The 13941-nt window shown below is 35.1% G+C and overlaps 1 protein-coding gene and 1 long non-coding RNA gene across 2 annotated transcripts in view; one reads left to right on the top strand and one right to left on the bottom strand.

The window, feature by feature from the left end:
* LOC127506791 (immunoglobulin kappa light chain-like) overlaps positions 1–3334 on the top strand; it is a 114500-nt gene extending 111166 nt beyond the window's left edge. Inside the window, exon 5 of the transcript XR_007928128.1 lies at positions 3203–3334. The gene's annotated coding sequence lies outside the window, so the exon portion shown is untranslated. The remainder of the gene's footprint in view (positions 1–3202) is intronic.
* A 5838-nt stretch (positions 3335–9172) lies between these two features.
* LOC127506963 (uncharacterized) lies at positions 9173–10367 on the bottom strand. Its single transcript, XR_007928198.1, has 2 exons — positions 9618–10367; positions 9173–9506 (listed from the first exon to the last, which is right to left on the bottom strand). It is a non-coding gene; the product is annotated as an uncharacterized LOC127506963 (long non-coding RNA).
* Positions 10368–13941: the final 3574 nt, after the last annotated feature.

The following is a 13941-nucleotide window of genomic DNA, read 5'->3' on the forward strand; positions in this document are numbered from 1 at the left end:
CAGGCTAAGTCCTCATAACTTAGTGCAACATCCAAACTACACTCTATTGTAGCTGTTTGACCCTGTTGGACAGTTTTAACTTCAGGTTGAGTCAGAGTCACTCCTCTGGATTCTGAAGAAGAGAAAAGAAAAACAATTATTGTTTAAAACTACTACCATCATATACTTTTACAAGAACACCAAAACCAGAGTCAGTTTTTATCAGTCTTACCTTGAGCAAACAGTGTGAGAGTCCAGATGAAGAAGGTGATTTTGTTCATTGTTGTTCTTTTGTCTTGTGTGATGATGAAGATTGTGTTCTGTTCTGCTCTCAGTCATGAAGTGTTAAACTCACAGCACTATAAACACTCTCAGAGCACTGAAGCATGTGTGACAATGCAAAGAAGTGGGCAGGATTTACAACAGACAAACTAATATACACTAGAGTCACACTATGATCATTTACATTCTGACTAATGTTTAGTTTTAGTTAGTTCAGTAGTTTTATTTTTGACTCTGACTACTGAGACACTGAGGATGTGCAGATGAACATCCATCCCATGTAGGAGGGGACGTTCTCGTGACATTCCCTAAAAGTTCTCTAAAGGTGACGGAAATCCTGAAACTTTACAGAGTGTTAGGGGTGTTTGTAAAACATCCTCTTTGGTTATAAAAGTGCTGCAGTTCAGTTTTCCTGATATGACTTTAGGGGGACGTTCCATATTGGTTATTCTATGGTCACATAAGAATGTTACAAAGAGGACATTTGGGACGTCAACAGCACGTTCCCATACGGTTCCCTGTTAGTCAGATGGGAAAGTCTGTTCAGAAAGTATCAGGACTGATTGTGAATCTCTAATCAGAGTTCATGGTGTCACTCCATCTATCATGAAGCCTCATGTGTGTCTGAAATCATCAAGTGGAGAAGAAACAGGCTGATAAAGATGGAGACATATTAGAGCTTGTTCATGTTTCATGATCTTGTGTGGAGATTCATAATGAGTCCAGATACTTTTATAACAGACCTGTATATGAAAACATGCTTGACTGTGTAGAACATGCAAAATACCTTTTATATTTTCATTGTTGACACTTTCTATTGATATAGTTGTGGAAAATATGCAATTGTCCTGTTACAAGTATACCTCTTCTGTGTGTGAGAGATATGTGTTTATTAAGATAATTGTTTATTAGGAAAAACAATACAACTGTTTTGTAATTGATTTATTAAGATAGTTTATTAAGAAAGACGCTACAAGTCTGTTGTTTTTAGCATTTATTAAGATCATGCTGGTAGAATAGAGAGAAAAAAAAACATGTATTATAAAGAGCTTTGCTAAATAAAGCAGAAAAGCAGGTAATTACCGTTAGATGATGTCTTGCAAGACGATTAGAATAATACAATTAGAATAATAAGACATTATATAGAGCTGTTACCAATCAAATGAAATCACTAACAACAAAATTCATCTTTACACTGCAGAGGTGGAACAGAAGTTGCAGCTGAATTGATACAATTACAAATGCATAAATAATGTTGAGATTTAATGTTTTAAAAATAACATTTTGTTTATTGAACATTTGTAAAAAAAAATCTATATTACGTTTGCAATTGTGCTCATGTTTGTGAAAACAGCCCTCTTTCTTGTGATATTGCTTAATTATGTCATATATCATAATATAAATATCAAGTATAAATATTCAAGTACTTTTTTGTAAACATATGTTGAATTTTGTGGGCATTTGTATTAATTTTGGTGACATTTTTGACACAATCCCGTGTTGATTTCTGACCCGACACAACAGTAACAAAATAAATGAAATTAGAAATAAGTTATTGATTGCATCTGAAGCAGGAAGTTTTACATCTAATCAAATTAATGATGTTAACAAAGAAATCAGACAATGCAACAGCAATTTAGTGATATCCCCGCAGTTGTGGTCTTGACCGGTCTTGAAATAAAATCCCGAGTCCTTTTAGTCTGGGACCAAGACAAGACCAAAACCTTCAAAAAATGGTCCTAAGACCGGTATCAAGTACTACAACACTAATGTGTACTTTATCTAATACTGTTTGTAGAACACCTGTACTGCTAGAAATACTAATTGTATTGGTAACACTTTAGAATACTGATCCCTCATTAATTGTGGGATGTTTGGAAATATGTTAGGAATGATGTGGATAGTGTAATTCTGTTTATTTCTGTGTTTGTGTGTCAGTGTGTGTCGTGTTGTTAAGCACTTCTGTGGATGTATTTATGTATATGTATGACACCAGTGTCAAAGACAAATTTCTGCTCCGTGACAAACAGAATGAACAATAAAGTTAACTTGAGCTCAGATCATTTGGCCTTGTACGAATTTAAATGGACTTTTTCAGACTTTGGCAAATCTGAGCAAAGTTTGAGACGATGTTGAGACATATTTGAGGAGAGCAACCCAGTCTCTGACAGTAAATCATTCAGTGGTGTGAGATTTGAAGATGTGGCTTACATTCACTGTTGAAGAGTTGAGCTTGAGAACATGTTTGGATTGAATTCAGATCATTGAATATAATTTACAGAGAAACTCAAGTGAACATCATGTGGAACAGAGAGATGATGAAAAACACTGAGAGTGAAGATGGAGAAGAGACAAACACAACAGAAGAGATCCACAATCTCTACATACAACAAATGAAAACATCACTACAATCATTCTATAAAAAAATATAAAAATGTAATTAAATTATGACAATCATATTATTAAACTGGTTTTGGCAATCAGTCCTTACTATGAAACACTAATAAAACAATAACAGTCCTTACTGGAATAAAAGCCATGATCACATCAACAAAATATTCATGTTATATACAAAAATACTGATGAGCTTCAAACAGATTTATGTTGATTTAGATGATCTAGTGTTATTAGTGTTTGTCTGTGATCAGTGTTGTGTGTGATTGTGTTGTATGAGCAGCTGCAGTATCTCTCAGCTGTATCAGTGCATCACTGTGACGTCTGACTGACCGAGGTTTTTGTACCACTCTTTATCACTGTGTGAACACATATTGACTGTTTGGATAGTGGAAACTCAGACAGTAATAATCTCCTGTATCTTCAGTCTGGACTCCACTGACAGTCAGAGTGAAATCACTGCCAGATCCACTGCCACTGAATCTAGATGGAGTTCCAGTATAACGGCTTGTTGCATCATATATGAGGAGTTTAGGAGCTTCTCCAGGTTTCTGTAAGTACCAGTATAAACGATTACTACTATACACTGCACTGCTGGTTTTACAGTTTATTCTGACTTCTTGTCCTGGTTGAACTGCTGTTATTGATGGACTCTGAGTTACAGTGTACTGTCCTCTACACTCTGAGAGAAAGAACAAGAAGAAAAAAAAAAAATTATTTAAAATGATAAACATTTAATATTTCAAGAGAATAATTGTAGAGCTGCGTTACACAAACCTTGAGCGATCAGTGTGAGAGTCCAGATGAAGAAGGTGATTTTGTTCATTGTTGTTCTTTTGTCTTGTGTGATGATGAAGATTGTGTTCTGTTCTGCTCTCAGTCATGAAGTGTTAAACTCACAGCACTATAAACACTCTCAGAGCACTGAAGCATGTGTGACAATGCAAAGTGACTCTCTCTATTTAAATCATTATCCTGAAGACTGCAGCTCACTCTCAAAGACATTTCAAAGACAATTCCCAAAATAAACATTGCATTGCATGGTATTCCAAGGATTAGCAGGTTCAGTGTCAATGTGTTTTCTCTCACCCAGCATTCATATGTGAAGTCTATGGACCCCCTAAAGGGAACATGGGACAAACAAATATGAGATGCCATGTTGGTCCAGGCTGGTTTAGTGCTGGTCTAGCTGGTCAAGAAAAATTGTGCTGGTATAGCCCAACATGTCCTCCAACCAATACGCCCATATAGGTCATTTGTCTCTTCCTGAAATACGACCCATAGGAGCGTTTACTAAAGTTGCAATATACAACTTTATGCAATCTTGTGATCATACGATCGTGGGTTTGATCCCAGGGAACACATGTGCTCATAAAGTGTATATGCATTATAAATCACTAAGGGTAGGTTTAGGGATGGGGTAGGTGTAGTCGTTAATAAAAAAAAATGAATTTTGCCGTAATAAGGTTGTAATAAGGTGCTTGAAAAAAAAAGACCTATAGGGTCGTTTTTTGGAGGAGGACAGTCTCTTACATCACCTCCATCTTAAAGTTGCAGTCAAGAGAGTGGGATGCTAGTGGAGATTCAGTCCCTGGTCTGCCAAACACTCATTCCCCGGGCCTAAGCCTCTGCAGCAGCATGTAATCATGAAGCAGGGCTCTCCTAGAGAACGAACAGACATAGTCTACGTCCATCCTTCAGTCTGCCCTACAAAGGGCTGGAGAGAGCAACAGAACTGACGGAGCTTCTCTTTTTCTTTCTTACTAGCTTTGCTTGTAAGTTGCCTCTTAAAGTGTAACTTTGCTGATTTTCAACCCACTTTGTATTGTTACAATGTTGATAGTCTGTATATGTAAATGAGCAATGTTTACTCTTTCTTTCGTGTTACCTGGACCAAGAAATACACATTTATTTGTCTGCAAAATCAGTCGGAAGTGGACTTTTGAAAGCTCCAGGGCTTTCGTGAAAACTACATGAAAACTTACTACAGTCGGCTATAAGTCATTTACAACACTTTCTGCATCCCATAATCTAAAGTGTGAACTATTTATCACAAGTAAACATGTTTTATATAATTTACAGATCTTCCTGTTTCAAATTGTGTGTGTAACGTGATCTCATGAGCATATTAGTACATAAAGTGTTGGTCTGACATACGTACGTTTGCATAAACACTAATTTACAACAAGGATGTACTGTATGTACGTGCTTCAATCTAAATCATACAGTTTTACATATAAACAATTTTAAAGATGTACAAATGTTCACAAATTATTTTAGGATTATAGAATATTGAATTCATGAAATTAATAGGATGATTTTATTCTATTTAGTCATTAAGATTGATCAAATATGTTCAGTGTATCATCACATTTACCTTATTTTACATTCTAATGATTTTATTCTGTTCTGTGTGAGATTTCTTGTACCGTATTCAACTCGTTCGAGACATTCCATCACTTTACCCAATCCTGAACTTTAAAATGTAAAAAATAAATTAACACTCTGTCACCATTTAATCATCACTTAATCATTTATTTTTTATTTTGTTTCTGTTTTATCATGGAGTTCCCTAGTTTGTTCGCTTGGTTACTGATTACTTTCACCTGTCAATCACTATGTCTCTCCATGTATTTATGACATCAAACCATCAAGTACTGTTAAAAATGTAGGTGTAATCTTCACTCTCTCCTTTCAGGCTCATATTAACTCTATCACCAAATCAGCATTCTTTCATCTCCCAGCTCCGTCCCTTTATCAGTGTCAAAGACGGTGAAACTATTTGTCATCACGCCTTGATTACTGTAATACCTGCTCGTCCCTGTTAGCTGAGAGTTTGTTCACAGTCAGGATCAGCTTTATTACCAGCTGTTCTTGCACACACTAGGAATTTTCCTTGGTAGTGGAGCATTCAGTATAAATAATAATAATAATAATAATAATAGGTTCAAGTGAACTACAAGTAGTAGCTAAATACATGTTTTGAATACAGAGATAGTGTTAAAAGCACATTTTAGTTCATATTCATGGTGTCTCAAAATATCAGTTAAGTACACTTAGATGTTCTTAAGATTATTTCAAGAAGTACTAAAGAAGAATTTTTAGTATATTAAGTACAAAATTATTGTGAGAAAATAGAGCTGAAAAGTACATTTTGGAAGTGTACTTTTTTTTTTCACCTGGGGAAGCAAGCAAGGGATATAAGATTAAATGTCACATGTTTACTTAGTACATCTCAATAAATAAATGAAGTTTCTGAAAGTTTGAATACACCATTGTTTGTAATCCTCCATCAGCAGCTGCAGTATCTCTCAGCTGTATCAGTGCATCACTGTGACGTCTGACTGACCGAGGTTTTTGTACCACTCTTTATCACTGTGTGAACACAGCACTACCAGAACAGTGTACACTCTGACAGTAATAATCTCCTGTATCTTCAGTCTGGACTCCACTGATGGTCAGAGTGAAATCACTGCCAGATCCACTGCCACTGAATCTAGATGGAGTTCCAGTGTAACGGTTTGTTGCTGCATATATCAGGAGTTTAGGAGCTTCTCCAGGTTTCTGTAAGTACCAGTGTAGGTAACTACTACCACACACTGTACTGCTGGTTTTACAGTTTATTCTGACTTCTTGTCCTGGTTGTGCTGTTAGTATTGCTGGAGTCTGAGTTACAGTGATCTGTCCTCTACACTCTGAGAGGAAAGGGAAAAAAAAAACAAAAAAAAACATATATTACACATTTTAAGACAATTAATAATCATTGTAAAAATTGTATTACACAAACCTTGAGCAAACAGAGTGAGAGTCCAGATGAAGAAGGTGATTTTGTTCATTGTTGTTCTTTTGTCTTGTGTGATGATGAAGATTGTGTTCTGTTCTGCTCTCAGTCATGAAGTGTTAAACTCACAGCACTATAAACACTCTCAGAGCACTGAAGCATGTGTGACAATGCAAAGAAGTGGGCAGGATTTACAACAGACAAACTAATATACACTAGAGTTAAAGAATATTGATTTACACTCTGACTAATGTTATTTTTAGTTAGTTCAGTAGTTTTATTTTTACTCTGACTATTGAGACACTGATGATGTGCAGATGAACGTCCATCTCACACCGTTCCCTAAAAGTGACAAAAATCCTGAACCTTTACAGAAAATTAGGGATGTTCTTAAAACATCTTCTTTTGGTAATGAAAGTGCTGCAGTTCAAGTTTCCTTATATGACTTTAGGGGGATGTTTCATATTGGTTATTCTAAGGTCACATAAGAACGTTACAAAAAGGACATTTGGGACATTAACAGAACGTTCCCATACGGTTCTCTGTTAGTCAGATGGGGATGTTTCATTCGGGACTGTGCTGCTCCTGACCCATTTGAAACGTTTAAGAAGTTCCCTTTTCACCTATAGGTGAATTGAAATGTTTTATTAACAAAGTTCGGGAGGAGCAGGTTCAGATAATTAACCAGAGGTGGGTAGAAACGAAGTACATTTACTTCGTTACATTTACTTGAGTAATTTTTTGGAAAATTTGTACTTTTTAGATTTGAATGTGTGTACTTTTACTTTAACTTGAGTACATTTGTAATGAAAAATCTGTACTTTTACTTCGCTACGTTGGGCGACGTTCCTCTCGTTACTTTATTTTAATGCAGTACTGTACATGTTAAGAAATGCGTAGTTTATTCCAAGCACGCTGTCTCTTTATTTCATGAACGATGCCCCATTCACAAATGAATCGCTCTTTTGAGTCGATTCTGTTCAAAGACTTGATCAAACAAGTCGGTAAAACTGTCTAAATTGGTTGGCGAATCAGTTTGAATGATTTGTTCAGTTCCTGCACGCACTGAATCGTCTGAAGCGGTTTCTCAGTGTTGGATGAAGTGGCAGTGGACCTACAGTCAATTAAAAGCAAATCTGCAAATGCTTCCTATTGTTTGTCAGCGATGAAGATCTTTATTAGTTGAACTGCGTGTGAACAATTCCACAGGTATCGATTTCATTTGATTTCAATTCATACAGCCAATAGTCGACATTTTACAACCAAGCAGATTATTACGCCACGATAACAAAGTATGTAGCATTTCTTTACCATTTTTTTTTATGGACACATATCTTAATTTATACATTAAATAAGCTACCATTGTTCAGAGAGTATGAAATGAACACCCGCCGTCCCACGGTAATTTGTGGGTAGCCTATATTGCACAATGGCGGCGCCGGCGACCTGTTGGCCTTGAAAATGAACGCCTTTGCGTAGACACAGGCTGCATCCGAAACCGCCTACTCAATGAGTAGGTACTTAATTTCAATAAGTACTTACTTAACGAGCGCTAAAAGAGTAGGTACTTAATAGCCAAATCTCGTTGAGTATGAATGCGATCCGGACATAATCTGCCATGTTGGCGTTATCGTGTGACCTACCACGTAATCACAAGTGCAACAACTTTAAAGATATGAGTGACAGGCTTAATTCATCTATCTGTAAATATCTTGATATTGATTAAACTTGCTTATTTTGTGGTCTTGTTGAAGAAACAGCTGCCCAGTAATTTTGTGATTGTAGTACAACTAATATGTTTTGGATCAATTTAAAGTTCTTATATTTTTAAATACTAATGTGACCCACAGTTTATTTTTTGTTACGAAAACCCAAATTTGCGTGAATATGTTGTTAATTTCTTTATTTTATATGCAAAAATGTTCATCCACAAGTAAAAGTGGCATAAATCTCTTTTATGTTTTCCTCTTTTTCTTGTTGAGTTAGCTCTATAGTTTCATCCCTCAGGCTTATAAATAATAAACAAATACTTTTTATGCATTATGATGTATTCAAAATATTTAACCTCGTTATCATGCTTAATCTCAAACTATGATGTATACAAACCCATATTTGTTTTTTTTTTTGTCATTATTATTGTTCATTGTTACAGATACAACCATGGTATTTTCCCTGATCTTGTATGTAATTATAGGTCCTGCAATAAAAGTAAAGATATGAGCGACAGGTGCACTAACACCTCACAGCACCAGTAACTCCACAACCCTACCTAGTGCGGTTTTCCTCAGTGTTTGCAATGTCTGCACAAAGACGACGTCGGGCAGCTGCTCGAAGATCTCGCCTTTGAAGAAGACTGTTGATTTTATACTCAAAAAGTATAAACTACTTAAAAATTAAGATTACCCCAGAATGAATTGCATTGCTAGCCCACCCCAACACTTCTACACAATAATATTGATAAATGCTGACCAAAACTTAATTATATTACTTTTCGTTTTACTTCTTTAGTAAAACAAGCAAAATGTAAAGTTTTGTCATATGACATAGCTACGCATGAACACACACTAGACAATTACAGCTGATGTGAATACATCTCAATTTACAGTCAAGCAATGAATTAATGCATGAATTAATAAAATATATAAATTTACTGATAATAATAGCATAATTAATAAAAAAAAGTAAAAGAATTAATGAAAGTAACAATAACAATAAATAAATGCATATACAAGTCAACAGCACATGAAACAAAGCTTTATTCAAATTTATTGTTCTAACAATCACGTATTTGCGGGCGGTGATCCCCACATCCTGCTGCCATCTCAACACAGCTGTGCCCATTCTGCAGCTGACCACCGTGAACACCTTCACCTGTCTTTGTCATCCATCATGTCCCTCACTGCTGCTCTTCTCAATGGGGACATCGTTGATCCAGAGGATGAGGAAGACCATGATGATGGACCCCTGAACCCCACAACCTTGAAGCAAGAGTGGGAGAAGATGTGTGGGACAATCTGGCTGCCGCTGTGTCTGCTCCAAACATTCGTGTGCCTGCTCTCCATCAGCATGACTAAATAAACAGATTAAAACATTTTACAATTCATGTCAGCATTCTGTTTCTTGCCATATTTCCTTTCATATTTTTACAATTACAGGCTAATTTTTGTTGTAGCTTCATTACTTTTGTGGTGTAGTGGGTTAAACTGCTGAGCTGGTCAGCAGAAGGTTTCTGGTTCGATCGCCGCAGCCGTCACCACCAGTGTGTCCTTGAGCAAGACACTTTACTCCAGGTTACTCCACGGGGATCATCCCTGTAATAAGAGCACTGTAAGTCACTTTGGATAACAGCATCTGCCAAATGGTCAAATGTAAATGTGATTTTTGAAAATCCTTTTTTGTTAGTGTCTTAGGCACAAATGCTAATTAAAGCTGCTTATTTCTTAAAGTTTACTTTTTCAAGGTACTATAATATAAATGCATACATAAATTTCATACAGTTTCTATTTGGGTGCATAAAGGGTTAGTTCACCCAAACATATGAATTCAGTCATTGTTCATACACACAAAAAACATACAATATTGACGTATTTATATCACTAAAACATAAAAATACACAGCATTGTTAAATTTATAAAGATTGTGAATAGATGTTCAGTTTAGTTGGATACCAGCACATATAGGAATCTTAGGTAATGAGGAAGCTGATAAATTAGTGAAAAAAGCACTAAATCTTACTGATAAAATTGAGATTCCTCTTGGAAAACAATGAAGGTAAAGCTATAATAAAAAGTAATAATGACAAACAGTGGCAAAAATATGGGATTTAGATAATAAAGGAAGAGAATATTACAGAATTCAAAAATCAATTAAAGTAAGAACATTTAATAGTACAACCCCTGGAAAAAATTATGGAATCACCACACTTAGATGATGTTCACCCAGATTTTTTACTTTATAGCAAACAAACAAATCACAGATATGACACAAAAAAGGTTTTGTTCAATAGCTTAACATTCTGGCTTCAGGAAACATACCTCAAACAAATCCACTTACATTTTTTTTTTATTAATGGCATGTCTTTTTCCAGAGCAAGTAGAGGAAAAAAGTACGGAATCACTCAATGTTGAGGAAAAAAATATGGAATCATCAACAAAAAAACAATTGTTGCTCCTCCTCTGGCTTTTGACAGCCTAAATTCTTTGAGTCATGGACTTCATTAATGACAAACAATATTCCCCATCAAGCTGGTTTCAACTTTCTCAAATAGCGTTTGACAGATCAGCTTTGCAGGGTGGAGCCTTGTCATGGACCAGTGTTTATAATTTCCACCATAAATTTTCAATTGGATTGAGATCTGGACTGTTTGCTGGCCATGTCTTGAGTTGATATGCCTTTCCTGAAGAAAAGCTTAACACTCTTTGCTCTGTGGCGAGATGCATTTTCTATCGATGGAATGAGAAAAGTGTCCACAATTCAATGTACACCAGTGCATTTACTGTTGAGGTAATGATTGTCATCTTCCCCTGGTCCTTTACCTGACATGCACCCCCATATCATAAATGAGTTGGGGAATTTGATTGTTTTCTTCAAGCAGTCGTCTTTATCTGTTTCATCAGAACGGCACCTGGCAAAAGTTCCAGCGTAATCTCCTTGGCTAATGCAGATTCGCGATTCTTCACTGAATAACACTTTCATTCCAATCATCCAGAATCCATGATCTCTTCTCTTTATCCCACTGTAACCTTGTTTTCTTTTGTTTAAGTGTTAGTACTCGTTTTCATGTGGCTTTTCTATATGTAAGCTCAGTAAGCTCTATATGAAGTTCAAGCTGGTTTTTACTGTTCTGTCCCAAAAATTGGCTCCTGATTCTGTCTGTTTTTCTTTTGTTTTGTTGTGTGTTTTCTATTGTAGAGGCATATTGCTTTGAGATTTCTATCTTGACGCTCTGACGTCTTCCTTGGTCTGCCCTTATGTCTTGCTTTATAACCTTCCCATTTATGTTTTATACTTGCACCAAATTTTAGACACAGCTGACTGGGAGCAACCAACTTCTTTGGCCATACTCCGTATTGAAATTCCTTGTTGAAGGAGTTTATAATCCTTTCCATTGTTTCAACTGAGAACTCTCTTCTTGGGGCCATATTTCATTTCAATTAGCCAAAGTCAGAACAACCCATTAAGGTGCAAGCACTCCCTTTTAACTGCTGACTAATTAGCATTTTTAGACTTGTCCCAGTATTTGTTTAAAATGGAAATAGATGATTCCATACTTTTTTCCTCAATATTGAGTGATTCCATACTTTTTTCCTCTACTTGCTCTGGAAACAAGACATGCCATTAATAATAGTAACAAAAGTGGATTTGTTTGAGGTATGTTTCCTGAAGCCAGAATGTTAAGCTATTGAACAAAACCTTTTTTGTGTCATATCTGTGATTTGTTTGTTTGCTATAAAGTAAAAAATCTGAGTGAACATCCTCTAAGTGTGGTGATCCCATAATTTTTGCCTGGGGTTGTAGAAACAGAAGAGAGGAAATAATCTACACAAGACTACGGTTAGGAGTCATAAAACTAAAAGAAGAAGAAGAAGAACCATTACGACATGGTTTACGGCACTGATATCGAACGCTCATTGGTTCTCACCTGCTTTGTCACAGATTGCAACATGCCGTGTTTCAGTGGATTGACATTTGAAATGAGTGCGGGTCTTCACAGAGAGAAGCCGGATTCATATTTTCATGGATTAATAAGTTAAATTCTGCTCTGTACCCTTTAAAAAAACTATTACCGCCAGAGAGGACTGTGACTGCAACTCATCATCATTTGAACTACTTTTGGTACCACTTTTGGACATATTCCACAATAAAATAATTATTGTTGTTTCGCTTGTTTTGTTTGTTATATTATTTATAACAGTAGGTAGTTTAAAGAAATGGTTGTTGGGTTGGTTTAGGGGCTAGGTGTAGGATTAGTGGCTCAAATATCGTTTTAAATGTTATAATTTTTACTAAAATTGTCATTTTCCTACACATTTCTGTCCATTATGTTTTTTTTTTCTTTTAACACTTCTGTGTTAAAATATGTATGTTTAGGTTCGGGATGGGGTTTAGGGATCTTACATTTATCTACAAACGTTACAAGGGAAATAATACATTATAATTTTATGACAAAAGATTCGTAAAATCATTTTAACTTTTTTTCTCGCTGAAAAAAGATATTAATTATTATAATATAAAGATTTTTATGTTTTAGTCTCTCTAAATATGTCAATATATTGTACTTTCAGCACCTTTCTTCTAATACGTAGCAATAGTGTTTGTGTGTCTTGGAAAGTTACGTATTTATACCTGCGTGATTAACAATGGGTCACAGATCTGTTTCTTTAAACAGTGTTATATCAGGCACACAACGAGAGGAGACGAATGAGAAATATAGGATATAAAGCCAAAAATGAATCATGTCTGTTGTAAATGAGATCAATAAATGCTTGTTTGTGTGAAAAAGTGATTGTTCTTGTTCCTTTGAGAAGCATTTAGTCCAAACTGAATGTTTGAGTGTCTGAGAAGATCTGAGTTTCTTTCTAATATCAGTGTGTTGAAGAGTTGTTTTCTCTCTCTCTGCTGGAGTTTGTGTTCACTCGAGTGGAATAGAAGGTTTTCTGTACGACCGATTTCATTAGATAGTATCACTGGTGGTGGACTTTCGGTGGAGGAACTAAACTGGTGGTCTGTAAGTCTGTTTTTTAATTCCTATTTAAGAAAAAAGGTAACACTTTAATTTAAGTTGAAGAAGTTACACATTACTACATGTACTTATTATAATAACAGTAAATTATGCATAAATACAAGTAACTAACCCTGAACCAAACCCTAACTGTAACTCTATAGTAAGTACATGCAGTTAATTAATATTACTCAGTACTTATTTGATCAGTACAATGTAACTGTCAGCATACAATAAAGTGTAATAAAGAACAATTTAGAGTTAAAATGATTTAAAGTTGAAACAAGAAAAACATTAATGGCGATTATTATTAGATATTGTTGTAACACTTTACTTGAAGCCTTAAAGCTATTCATAATGTACGTTATAATGCCTTATATGTATCTTTTCATAAATAACTGTGCATTAAAATGTGCATTATAAATGCAAAAATGCAATATAATTTTTGCAAATTCATCATTACATCTGAAAATGGTTGTTTTGTCATGAGTTTTAATGCATTGTGTAACAATGTAACAATGAATAGATAAGTATTATAATGTGTTATAATTGCGGTTATAATTATTCATGAGATCATACACACATTATAATGTATAAAAGAAAGATTAATTAATGCATAAAATACTTTTAAAATACATTGTGTATGAAGGCTTTAATTAAAGTGTTACTGATATTGTTTTATAATTATTTAATCTAAAACAATGATATTGTCATGTTTATTCATTCAGAAGAACAACATTTAAAAAATCTCTAAATGCATTTCCATAATGAGTCTCACTCACTG

Source organism: Ctenopharyngodon idella, chromosome 24, assembly GCF_019924925.1.
Source record: "Ctenopharyngodon idella isolate HZGC_01 chromosome 24, HZGC01, whole genome shotgun sequence".
Lineage (NCBI taxonomy): Eukaryota > Metazoa > Chordata > Actinopteri > Cypriniformes > Xenocyprididae > Ctenopharyngodon > Ctenopharyngodon idella.